At 39.6% G+C, this 13,188-nt stretch overlaps 1 protein-coding gene across 3 annotated transcripts in view; it reads right to left on the bottom strand.

Annotated features, from left to right (window-relative positions):
- The window catches only part of KIF13B (kinesin family member 13B), a 166,472-nt gene that overhangs the window by 142,819 nt on the left and 10,465 nt on the right, over positions 1 to 13,188 (bottom strand). The gene's annotated exons all lie outside the window — the stretch shown is intronic.

The following is a 13,188-nucleotide window of genomic DNA, read 5'->3' as shown; positions in this document are numbered from 1 at the left end:
GAAAGCCTTTTAAGAAGTGTTTCTATTTCACTTCAAAGGCAAAAAAAAAAAAATTCTCATGATGTAGTTTCTATCTATATTTTTAGACTATTACAAGGATTGACAAACTCCTGCTCAAATCCACACTTTTTCCTTATTCTCATTCATACTTAGTTCTCTATACCATTTCTATTATTTCATTTATTCCTTTTATCTCTAACCACTTTTGAGCTCCTTCACAGTTTTTGTGAAGACATTCATTTTTATTCCCTTAGATACCTAAGAGTAAGGCTGCGGGGTCATATGGTCAGCATGTATTTAACTTCACACTTAATACTTGTTTTATGGTCCATATGTGTAAAACTGCCTAATTAAAATTCAGGTCAATCTGTTTTGGACCAAGATCAATATGTACAAATTTATTTTAGTAATTACTGACATCCACACTGGATTATTCAGCACATACACCTGAATCACTATGTCAAAGTACTCTTTTATTGCATTAAGTCTAACTATTAAAACACCTATAATCAGATGGTGCCATGGACTTAACAGCTGAAGTCCCAAGAAGCTTTCAATCCTATATAATAAAGAGGTTATATGCAAATTGACCATCATGCCCTCACACAACTTGGCTGCCCCCATGTGGTCAAAAGATGGCCATCCCCATGTGGTCACTAGATATGGCCACCACAAGATGGCCAACAGGGGAAGGCAGTTGTGGGCGATCAAGCCAGCAGGGGAGGGCAGTTGGGGGTGACCAGGCCTGCAGGGGAGGGCAGTTAGGGGTGACCAGGCTGGCAGAGGAGGGCAGTTAGGGGCAACCAGGCCGGCAGGGAAGGGCAGTTAGGGGCGACCAGGCCGACAGGGGAGGGCAGTTGGGGGCAACCAGGCTGGCAGGATAGGTCAGTTGGGAGGCACCAGGCCTGCAGGGGAGGGCAGTTAGGGGCAACCAGGCTGTCAGGGGAGTGGTTAGGGGGTGATCAGGCTGGCAGGCAGAAGTGGTTAGGGGCAATCAGGCAGGAGGCAGGCAAGTGGTTGGGAGCCAGCAGTCCCGGATTGTGAGAGGGATGTCCGACTGCCAGTTTAGGCCAGATCCCACAGGAATTGGGCTTAAAATGGCAGTTAGACATCCCCTGAGGAGTCCCAGATTGGAGAGGGTTCAGACTGGGCTGAGGGACACCCTTCCCCCACCCCCTGCACAAATTTCGTGCACCGGGCCTCTAGTGTAAATAATAAAATAACAAATCACTAGATATTAAATACCTTGTCTTCATGGCAGGATGCTGTAGGAAAAAGCACTCTACGCTTGCAATTAGGGCTAGAAACTCTTCATTGTGTTTTCATTCTGCATTGCATTAGCTTTGTGATCCTAACAGTCACTTAACCGCATCAGTCCTCTCTGCTATTTCAGTAATCAAATGGGGCTACTCCTACATACTCAATGTCACACTTCTGTACAATTTCATGTAGGGACGGGGCAAGGGACAGAGCTTGGGAGCTCGGCTTGGGTTCAAATCTAGATTCAATATATGTTCATTCTCTTACCAGGTCCAAGAATTACTGCAGATGCATTCATGTACTCTTTTCTTTAACCCTCACAACAACCCTAAAGGATAGATCCTAGTATCTTCCTCATTTTACAAGTCGGGAAACTAAGGCTCAGAAAGATTAAGTAACTTGCTCAAGGTCAACAATTAAATACAGTACTCAATTGGGGATTCAAACCAAGGGTGAAGCAATACTCTGCTGAAGGGACAAAATCAAAAACATGTAGGTCTGGTGAGATCAGCAATATTGCATTTTCTTTCCAGAACCAAGTTGCTAAAGTCAAGTACATGTAGTGGCTCATTCTTCCCTTCATTAGTTTTCATGTTTTATTTCTGCCTTCCTTCCCCCCTACCCCCCCTCCCCACCCCCGGCACGAAATATGATTTCCTGATTAGGCAAACAAACGTCTAGAAAATGTGTTCCAGTCCCCAAGTAGACTAAGTGATGTGTGATGTAGGGGCAGAGGAGATACAGGTATCTAGGTAGTAGAGTTGTCACGCCTACCTAACAAATTAGCAAAATACATCAATTTTTGTGCAACACAGAGGAGACAGGGGATGTGGGGAATAGGGACACAGGGCATGGGAAATATCTTAGAGAAGAAAAAAACACCTTGGCTATGTCCCAAGACATAGCCATCCAGCTCTTAAAGAAACAGGATACCTTCAGGACTTATGGTATTCTTCAACCAAGCTAAAATGTTTTGAAGAAAGCAGCAATCTCTGAATGCATTAGTTTAAGGACAACGGGGGGAAAAGTACCGGAAGCTTTTGAATGCAAATTTAGAATCTTGGAAATAAAAAAGTAAACGAGGATATGAATTCTTAAAATTAAAACTCAATTTACATACAACATGTCACCAGTACCACATATAGGAGGTATACTAGCAGATTTGTTTTGTGCACTCACCTTCATACATGAGTGTATCTGCAGATAACCAGATGAAATACCAGAATATTAATCAGTCAGTGTTCCCATTTCCCAGCAGTGTTAAAAGGAGACTTGCCTAAGAAACTTGCTTGTATAACTGTTGAAATTATTTTTTAAACATTCAACAGATTTAAGTCTGTAGTTTTCATATCTTTATTAACAATAGAAGCTACCTTTTATTACTGAGTGTCAAATACTTAGAACACTTTAGTTCTAATCCTCACACCAACCCTATGGTAAGTCTTACACTCTCTTTTATAAAATAGTGAGAAAAGAATAGCACAGAGAGGTTAAATAATTTGTTCAGTGACAAAGTTGGATTCAAACTGAACTTTCTCTTTCTAAAACTATGCTCTTTCTACTTTAACATTCTGCTTCTCTTTCTCTATGGCAAATGATGTGGGAGAACAAGTTAAAGACAACTTGGCTTGTTTCAGGAAACCTGAGGAAAGATGCTTGTTTAAAATGACCTGATTTGAGTTTTCTTGTTTGTTGTATGTTTTTTCCCTTGTCTTCAAATAAAGTAGGCAGCATGAGAAAGTGTGCTACAAACCAGGGAAAGCTAGGTGGATAAGTACATACAGCGGCACACAGCTGAAGCTACAAGGCAAGTTTCAGCTTAATTGAAATCTTGTTTGGGGGAAGACTGCCCCTTCTCCTGCTCTTGCCCAACCTCTGCAAGCTCCCCCAAAGCACTTGGTCTTAAATGAACTGAGAAGGCTAAGGAGAGAATATTTGATTCCTCATTCTCCCTGTTTCCAGGTGGAAGAACTCCAAGAAAAACTCCTTGATGTCTCTAAGCCCCTTCACTGTGTCCTCCTGAGGAAGGGAAGAAAGAATTATGGAGTTAATGGTGTTAAAGAGAAGGAGCTGGGTACATGGGCACTGCTCCTCCATACCACACAGGAAGCCTGCAGGTGTCTAGCTTGCCTGGGTAAAGCTGTAAATCAGGGTCCAGTACCAGGAAGCCCACTTAACCAACAGCCCTAAAGCCATTTTCTCCAACAGCCCTATCAGTAACTGAGATGAAATGGGATGCAGGCAAACACAGTGGTAAAGAGATTAGGCTCCGGGATTAAATTGCTGCTTTTGAATCCCGGCTCCACCTGGTACTATGTGACCCTGGGCACATGCTCGAGTTTCCCTTATCTGTAAAATGTGGACAACAGGAGAACTTATTTCATAGGATTGCTATGAAGATTAGAACAGTGCCTGGCACAGGAAAAGCAACACGTGTTAGTGTTTTAACTTTTGATTTGTATATTTCCTCTCTCTATCTTACTGATCCCATGACTACCAGTTCAGAATTGAGGTGGGAAGTAAAGGGGGTGGTGTGTATGGGCTTTCTAAAACCCCAACAGAGAGAAGAATCTCTCTCAAAAGTAAGATGATGAATGCCTTTGACTACGATGACAAGGGGAAGCAAATGTCTTATTTTACTCTATAGTCAACTAGTTTGGAGAAAATGCCAAAGAGCTAGTCCAGAGGAGGGAGACAAGGCCCTGGGTGCCGGGGTTAAAATCCCCCCCAGTCATATTCCATCAGTTGTAAATTCATTTACATGTTCTCCAAGGTGGAGGGCTATTAGGACACCCCCTCCAAATGGTTCATTCTGCTGTATTAATCACATCACTCACTCACTAATATAAATTTGGTGGCTTTTCCTAACACCACCTCTCCCATCCCTGTTTTATGGGTATCAATTGATTCCCCCCTTGAACTGCTTAAACCTGCTTCCTATCTGAAACACCTATTGGTCTTGGGACATTATGAGTAGTTACATTGTGCTTACTGAATGGGATAAGGATGAAAATATGAGGTTCCCAGAACTCCTTGCATGTTTCCTTATAACATGTTTAGCTGCTGGTTATAACATTGTATCAACTGCTTACAAGTCTGCCTCCACACCAGCTCCTTCATCTTTTTTCCTTTCTTTTTTTTAAGGAGAACAAGGGAGAGAGAGGGAGAGAGAGGGAGAGAGGGAGAGAGGGGGAGAGAGAGATTTGTTGTTCCACTTACTTATGCATTCATTGGTTGCTTCTTATGTGTGCCCTGACCGAACATCGAACCCACAACTGTGGCGTATCCTGACCACACTCTAACTGAACTACCCGGCTTCATTATCTTGATATATCTCAGCACCTAAATTTAGTTGACTGCCTGCCAAATTGTAGGTATTCAATGAATGTTTACTGAAATGAGAGACTAGGAGTCAGGTTAACCGTGGCTACATTCTCTCTAAAGTAAAATCTTCCCTTATAAGTCTTTCCTCAAATCTCCAGACACAACTTTTTCTATGTATATCTTTGTCAACATGTTGTCCTTCTCTTATTGTTACACACTGAACTCTATACCAGTTTCCTTAAGAAATCATGATCTAAATCATGACCTAAAACCTAAAAAAGAGCCAGAAAATGTAAATTATTCCTCACTGAATTCCAGATAACAGTTATATAGGAGCAGTTTTAAAAACTTCCTTTAGCTCCAATCAAACATATTGTGGAAAACTACAGATCCTGGTTATTTATCTGCCAGACAATCATATAAGTTCTTACTTTTGGAGCCCTCTTGAATCTGTTTATTTGAGAACTCACTATACTGCCAGAGATCTCTTCCTGGGCCTAGGAGGTCAGGGCTTACTGAGGTGTTTGCTGTATTTCACATCAAAGATGAGTCAATCCTGCTCCAGATCCTGAATGCATTGACCTAAAACTCCCTCCCATTTCTCTGAAGTTTTCTTAAACTGACTGCTAGCAAATGAGCCAGATTTTGAATGTTTCTTTTGCTGTGACAAGGTCTAAGTATCTTTTACAACTGTAAGCTTAGTCACTATACAATGTAACATTCGGAGACCTTTCCACTGGTGTTCCTATCTTGACAAGGGCTAAGGGGGTGCTTACTGCAAACATTAACTGGTGATTATAATAAAATCCTGCTCATAATGAACACTCTTCAATGGGGACGGATACTTATAACACAGGAATCAATCCAGCCAAGTACATATTTAAAACTAGCTGGTGAAAATCTCTACTCAGAAATACTGAACTTTCATATCCTATTTTGTGGCTATTTTCTAACTTGAAAACATAAATGGGTAGATTCCCACCAGCTGGAAAATTCTTTTCGCCTGTTCTAATGCTCAGTGTTCAGGCCTCTTTTACCACCTCTGGCCAGTATCATTTTAACAGTCTGACCTGATTTTCCTATCTCCAGTCATGCTCCCGCCTAATCTATCCTCCACACTGTCATCAGTGTAATCTTGTATTGAGTTGTTTTGAGTCCAGTGGAGCCAGACAAGGCCTAGTTTTGACTCTGTGCAAGATACTTAATCTCTCCCTGCCTGTTTCTCCATCTGTAAAATGCAAATAACAATAGGATTGCTGTGAGGATTAAGTAACTAAGCATGTGTAAAGTGCTCATAACTATGACTACTTAATTATGTCACTCACATGTGGAAGAACCTTCTAGGCCTTGCCCTCCTTCATGTGTGGCTCCATTCTGTCTTTCCCCTACCACCCCACACCGTCATGCTATTCTCTATATCTGCAATATCATTATTTCTGAACCAGACAGAACAAGGCCCTAATCACCTATTTTTCTGTGAGCTCTTTTTCAACCTTAAAGAATTACAACTTTCATTCTTTCTCCCCATTTTCTCTAATAGCCATAGTAAATCATTGCATTCATGTATGTCTAGATCCTCATCATATTGTCCTTATTTTAGACAAGATGCTTTTGTCTTTATTTTAAAACACTTCATAGCCTCTCCTATGAAATTCTTTGTACACTGTATTATTTGTATAGTCTCATGATCCCTAGAAAATTATACAAAAAAGAAAAACAGTGATAAATGCATGTGTTAGTTTTAATCAACATGTAGGGATAATTACTTAATACTTGACATCCTAATCATGAATATACACTCCAGGGTTGATTGGGTAGCATACGAAACATATAATCAAGAACACATACTCTAGAGTAGGGATTCTTAACCTAGATAGAATGAATGGACATCTATAAAGATGGATGGGGAAAAAGTCACACTTTTACTTTTCGCTAACTTCTGAAATTTAGAGATTACCCTCAATTCCAAATGTAGGTAATGAAAACAAGATTAGCAATGACTATGTAACCAATAAAAATCACAGCTATTTTCGTCCAGCCAGCATGGCTCAATGGTTGAGCGTCGACCTATGAACCAGGAGGTCACAGTTGGATTCCTATGGTTGCTGGCTCAATCCCCAGTGGGGAGCATGCAGGAGGCAGCAGATTGATGATTCTATCTCATCAATGATGTTTCTTTTTTAAAAAATATATTTTTATTGATTTCAGAGAGGAAGGGAAAAGGAGAGAGCAATAGAAATGATGAGAGAATCATTGATTGGCTGCCCCTGCACACCCCCCACCGGAATGGAGCCCGCAACCCAGGCATGTGCCCTTGACTGGAATCGAACCCAGGACCCTTCAGTCCGCAAACTGACACTCTATCCACTGAGCCAAACCAGCTAGGGCTCATCATCTATCTCTCTCCCCATCTCCTTTACTCTTTGAAATCAAGAAAAATACCATTTTTTTAAAAATCGCAGCTATTTTCATGTCAATTGTTGCAAATATCTTGCATTTACATGCATCACAACTTGGAAATTAAAACAATTACTCCCAACACTAGATCTTGTTAGTTCATACTGTAATAAAGAAAAATATATTACTGGATCACATGTATTTTAATTTTTTTCTGATAACTATATCTTATTATATTTGCTTTCCTTTGTAATCTTTTGCATTTTACCCTTTTTGAAAGATTATTCTGAGAAGGGTCCACAGACTTTATCACATTGTCAAAGGGGTTCATGACAAAAATAGATTAAAAATTTCTCTTAAAACAGGTTTCACATGCTTTCAGCTATCTTTTTCATTAATCAGCACAAGGAATGTCAGAAATAATTTTTCACTGGTACAATGCACAGTGTTAAATCTATCAGAAATATCATATACCATGTAAAATGGGCTAGAAATATTATACAAATATCTCCATTCTTGGAGAATAAAGTATAAAACTCTCTAAACCTAGCATCCTGTGGTTTAATATTCTTGGCTGAGGGCTCTACCCAGACCTGAATTCAGATTCTGTCACATAATTCTAACCAGAGGGTATCACATCCTGCTACATTTGTCAAGGGAAACTTTCTAGTAAGGTGATGGAAAGCTATGACTTCACTGAGCTTATAGGAACAGGTTGTACGACTAATGTTGTGCCTGCCTACCAATAAATATGTAGCAGAATTCAGTCAGAATTTCATGATAACATACTCCCTGGGTAGGGTGGTTATGAGGGAGGAGGGCAGTAAGCTCTCTCAGCTAGCTTTAATGATAGGAGGTTACTAATATCTAATAATAAAGGGCCAAAATTGCTTAGATCCATTTATAATACCCCTGATGGACTAATAAGCTCCATGAAGCCCAGGACCAAATTTCCTTTTGTTCATCACTGATTTCTTAGGATCAACACCATCCTGACACACAGAAGACAATTCCAAGTTGTTGAGTGAATTAAAGAATGTAATATATTTAGCTGTATATGGGTTTTTCTAACTCCAGAATGAAGGTTCCTTAAAAAAAAAAGAGCATGTCATATTCATCTTTCCCTTATCAGGCAACTTGCCAGGGTTGCACATATGATATCAATCAATAACTACTGAATGCCTATAGTTTTGCTCTAATATGAATTAACCAAATGTATTTTTTCAAATGTGTAAAGATTAAGACACTCTTGAGGAAAATCTTAGAAGGCAATGAGAAGCAGTGAGCACATCTAGCTTTGCAGAGATAAACTCAGGCAGACCTGAATTCAAATCCCAGCTCTGCCACTTACTAATCGTGTGATCTTGTAAAATCACATTAACACCTTTCCTGCCTCTTTCCCCTTCAGAAATTTTGGGAGAATGATGGTACCTATGTCTTTTATTGTAAGTAATTTTGTTGTATTTGTAGGTAAAACCTTGAAAAGTATCCAACACACTATAAGCAATAATAATGCCTATAAATATCATGCTTTTTCTCCTCAGTGAGAAGATCCTGTTCACTTCCTATATTTCCAAGAACTCTGTACTGTCTCTGCAGGACTTACACCTTCCAAGCATTCAAAGACCTTGACCAATGAGTTCCTTTTACTATGATAATAATAGCTCTTCTCTCAGAACAAGAAAACCAACTCTGGGTAATATTAGGCAAATTGATGCTCTTGGGAGGAAACCCACAACCCCAGAAATAAACATCTTGTAGTTGCTATCTGGAAGGTTAAAAAACTACATTTTGAACTATAGCTTGTCACCTAAGATTATTGCCAAATAAAAGCCAAAGGACATGATTTGTTATTAGGAACATGATATGATAGTTTACTACATGTCTAACCCAGCCAATAAATATTTACTGAGTGCCTAGCTTGTGCAGTGCTGTTTGGAAAAAAAATTAACTAAAATATGACATATTTAAATGAATAAAATGTTTATAAAGAAAGTCGGCCAGAAAAATATAAATTAAAAACAGCAGCAGCTACAATGTACCAAGTACCAACCATGTGACAAGCATTTTACATAAATAACTCACGTGTGCCACGGCAATCTTACAAGAGTCATGTTTTGGTGTTAACACCTCGATTTCACAAAAAAGGAAACTGAAGCTCAGGGAGATGATGTAAACTCCCAAAGTCACACAGCTGGTAGACCCAGAACTCAAACCCCAGTCTGAGTCATATTTCTCTGATGCCTGTCAACCCACTCTTGCCTTTTCCTATCCTTACCAGCAATGTCGATGGTTGACCTCTACTAGCAGCACCTCAATCCTAGATCCTTTCTAATGCTTATGAGGTTGACAAATTTAAAAATAAATTCACTCTATGAAGAACAGACCTATTCTCTTCCTAGTTTTTAAGCTCAGATCTTTATTAATAGTACCAGGTCAGGCCAAAATACATCAGATCAACTGACAGTTTAATACAGAAGCAAGAGAACCCATGTGTATATGGACCAAAGGCATACAAAAAGAATGTTCTAAAAGCTTATCATGGAGTACAGTCCCAGGGAAGAGAGGGAAGGGGAGCGAGGCATGAGGTGTCAGATTATGTCTACATAAGGTTGACTAGGGTCCCGTCTGAGTCGGCAACAGGCAGGGTTGAAAAGTGATTAAAGGCTCTGGGGAGAGTGAGGCCAAGAGGATCTGAAGTGGCACATAGAGGTGTCTGATATGGGGGATAGAGATGAAATCAGGGTCAGGAAACTTCAGTGAAGCTTATGGAAATGGCAAGGCACAAAATCTTAGTTCAGTGCCAAGATACAACTTCATTTTAACCAGTCTGTCCCAATATCCTACTTTTAAGCATCCTTCCTGATGAAATGGACAAAGGTGACCATTAGGTTCAGTCTTTCAGAGAAAGGATTTTCACACAACAGCTTTTTCTTGTACTACTTATATAACTAATTAGAATGACTAATGCAAAATAATGCCAAAGGTGTATACAATGTCTGGTCCCTCCCATTATATTGCAGTTTCCAGTCCCCAAAGAGTATAGCACATTGCAAGGATGATGATGTCTGGATGAGTGACTAAGTGGGAGTAATAACTGAACACCCAAAGATTTTGCTTACACACAGGGTTTCAGTTGTGGTAACACTTTATGAGAATAAAATTGAGAAAGGAAGTTTATTTGCTATATATGACCAAAACACCAAGTCACCCAATTTTCTACACAGAGGAATATGTAAATCAAACAAAATAATTAAGTACAATAATAAAACAGCAGCTACTATGCACACATTCTTATGGTTTTCATTTCATAGGGTAAAATTTATTTCTTAAAAAGACTTGATAATTTTGGAAATGCTTATACCATATGAAAAATAAAAAGGAAAAGGTTTACCTTAATGGAGAATTAGATATATGTATTATTGCTATAAAAATCCCAGTTTTCAAAATAAAGAACTCTAATCAAAACTGCTTATGTATTGCCCTGGCCGGTATGGATCAGTTGGTTGAATGTCATCCTGTATACCGGAAGGTCACCAGTTTGATTCCCAGTCAGGGCACATGCCCAGGTTGTGGGTTCGGTCCCCAGTTGGGGTGTGGGTGTTTGGGAGGCAACCAATTGATGTTTCTCTAACATCGATGTTTCTCTCCCTCCCCCTTCCTCTCTCTCTCAAATCAATAAAAACATTTTTTTTAATTACAAAAAAAGAATAATTTGGGAGGATTCAATTCCTAACCCAAAGAGATCTAAAAATATAGCTGGAGACAAGACAGGTATTTGCAAAAACAGAATAAAAAGATGCATGTGTCAGGACTATATGTCCTGTCCTACTTGGACAGCTGCCCAAATGAACTGACCTGGGAATTCCCCTGCCCTGGTTACAGCTGTTGGGAATCTCTCTCCATCCTGTCTCTCTCCCTTTCTATCTCACCACAGCAAAAGCAAAAGACATGCTCCTCTCCACCCATATCTTCCTTTACTCCACATCATAGCAACTGGTCAACCGATTGACTGCCCCCCTGGTGGTCAGTGCACGTCATAGCGAGCAGTTGAGCAGCCTTAGCATATCATTAGCATATTATGCTTTGATTGGTTGAACGGCCGACTGGCCGACCAGACACTTAGCATATTAGACTTTTATTATATAGGACTAGAGGCCCAGTGCATGAAATTCAGGGGAGGGTTGCTCAGCCTGGCCTGCACTCTCTCGCAATCTGGGACCACTGGCTCCTAACCGCTGGCCTACCTGCCTGCTTGATAGCCTCTAACCACCCTGCCTGCCTGCCTCATCACCACTAACCACTTGCCTGCCTGCCTGATCGCCCCTAACTGCTCACCTGCCTGCCTCATCACCCCTAACCACTCTGCCTACCTGCCTCATCGCCCCTAACCACCTCTGCCTCCGCCACTGCGGCTTCATCCAGAAGGATGTCCAGAATGATGTCCGGAAGGTTGTTCAGCTGTTCGATCTAATTAGCATATTATGCTTTTATTATTATAAATTATAGTTGACATAGAATGTTATATGAGTTTCAGTGATTAGACATTTATATAACTTATGAAGTGGTCACCCCGATAAGTCTAGTACCCATCTTGCACCATAATTAATTCAATATTTTTTACTATATTCCTTATGATGTACTTTACATCCCCATGACTATTTTATAGCTAGCAATTTGTACTTCTTAATTCCTTTTACCTCCCATCTTGCTCACCCCCCTCCCATCTGGAGACCATCAGTTTGTTCTTTGTATTAATGAATAACAAACTTAACTAGGCTTCAAAATCCTAAACTACTAATTTGCAAAAGAAATCATTTTTCATTTTAGCTAAATATCACTCTCATAGGAAAATGGACAATGCTTAAAATTAAACAATAGAATCATTTCAAAGCTGTGTCTGCAAAAATCTAATCTTACAAAGTCCACAAACGAATAATTCCACTTTTCTTTTTACTTTCAGTTTTGTTTTTGCTTTATTTTTTGTTTTTCTAATCTATACTAATGAAAGGGTAATATGCTAATTAGACCGGATAGACCAGACATCTTCCGGGCATCCTTCCAGACAAAACCACGGTGGCAGGGGCCAAGGCAGAGGTGGTTAGGGGCGATCAGGCCAGCAGGGGAGCACTTAGGGACATCAGACAAGCAGGCAGAGTGGTTAGGGGCGATCAGGCAGGCAGGCAGGCAGGTGAGCGGTTAGGAGCCAGCAGTCCCGGATTGTGAGAGGGATCCCAGATAGGAAAGGGTGCAGGCCGGGCTGAGGGCCCCCCCACCATGCACGAATTTCATGCACCGGACCTCTAGTATGTTTATAAACACTGTGTGCTAAACTAATTTAACCACAACTTAATAGAACTAAGAATGAATAAAGATTATCCTAACTCTTAGCTTAATACTTGGCCAAGACTTGTTCAACTGTTGAACAGATCATAAAGGTTCCTAACGCACTGTGATACAGTAACTTTTTGGGATTGGATTGGTTTCTCATCTCATAATTCTGCATGGAATACTGCTACCTTCCTTTTTAAAACAGAAGTCTACATTCTTATACAATATTTGGTTTATATTAGCACCAACTCCTACCCTAGTGATGGAGACAAAGAGCCCTAAAAATAACAATTGCCAAAGACAAATTTTTAAATCTCAATAGTGGGACTTGGTAGTTTCACCTAAACTTTATTTGTAATTAAATCTTATCTAGTATATCATATACTATCTGATAATTTTATGCTGAATCCAGAATTCTGGGGAAATTTAAAGCATTTAAATGCTATTATCTATAACTTGCTTAATCTAGTAACTAACTATACACACATAATCCTGATCCTCATTATATCAAATGCTAGTATCCAAGTCATATTTCTGGCACAGTGACAGAGACTCTCTTTTCTGGTATTAAAAAAAGGTCATTCCTTCTTATTGCTATACCAATAAAAGCAATAAAAACATGAGATGCTTATATATTCAATGTCAATGTTAAAATATAATAAATTCTATTCTAATAGACTAATTTTTGTTTAGACAGTTTTACTAATCAGCTATAAAACATTCATATTAACAATTTACTAGCCTTTGCTGGTAAAACTTCAAAAATCTGAATTTATTGCTATTTGATTATCTGCTACTGTTAAACTATGCAATGATATGAATCCAACCATATACTATGTGTGTGTGTGTGTATATATATATATGTGTGTGTGTATA

The sequence above is a fragment of the Myotis lucifugus genome, unplaced genomic scaffold (genome assembly GCF_000147115.1).
Source record: "Myotis lucifugus unplaced genomic scaffold, Myoluc2.0 scaffold_1, whole genome shotgun sequence".
Taxonomy (NCBI): domain Eukaryota; kingdom Metazoa; phylum Chordata; class Mammalia; order Chiroptera; family Vespertilionidae; genus Myotis; species Myotis lucifugus.
This window is presented reverse-complemented; position numbering and strand designations above follow the sequence as displayed.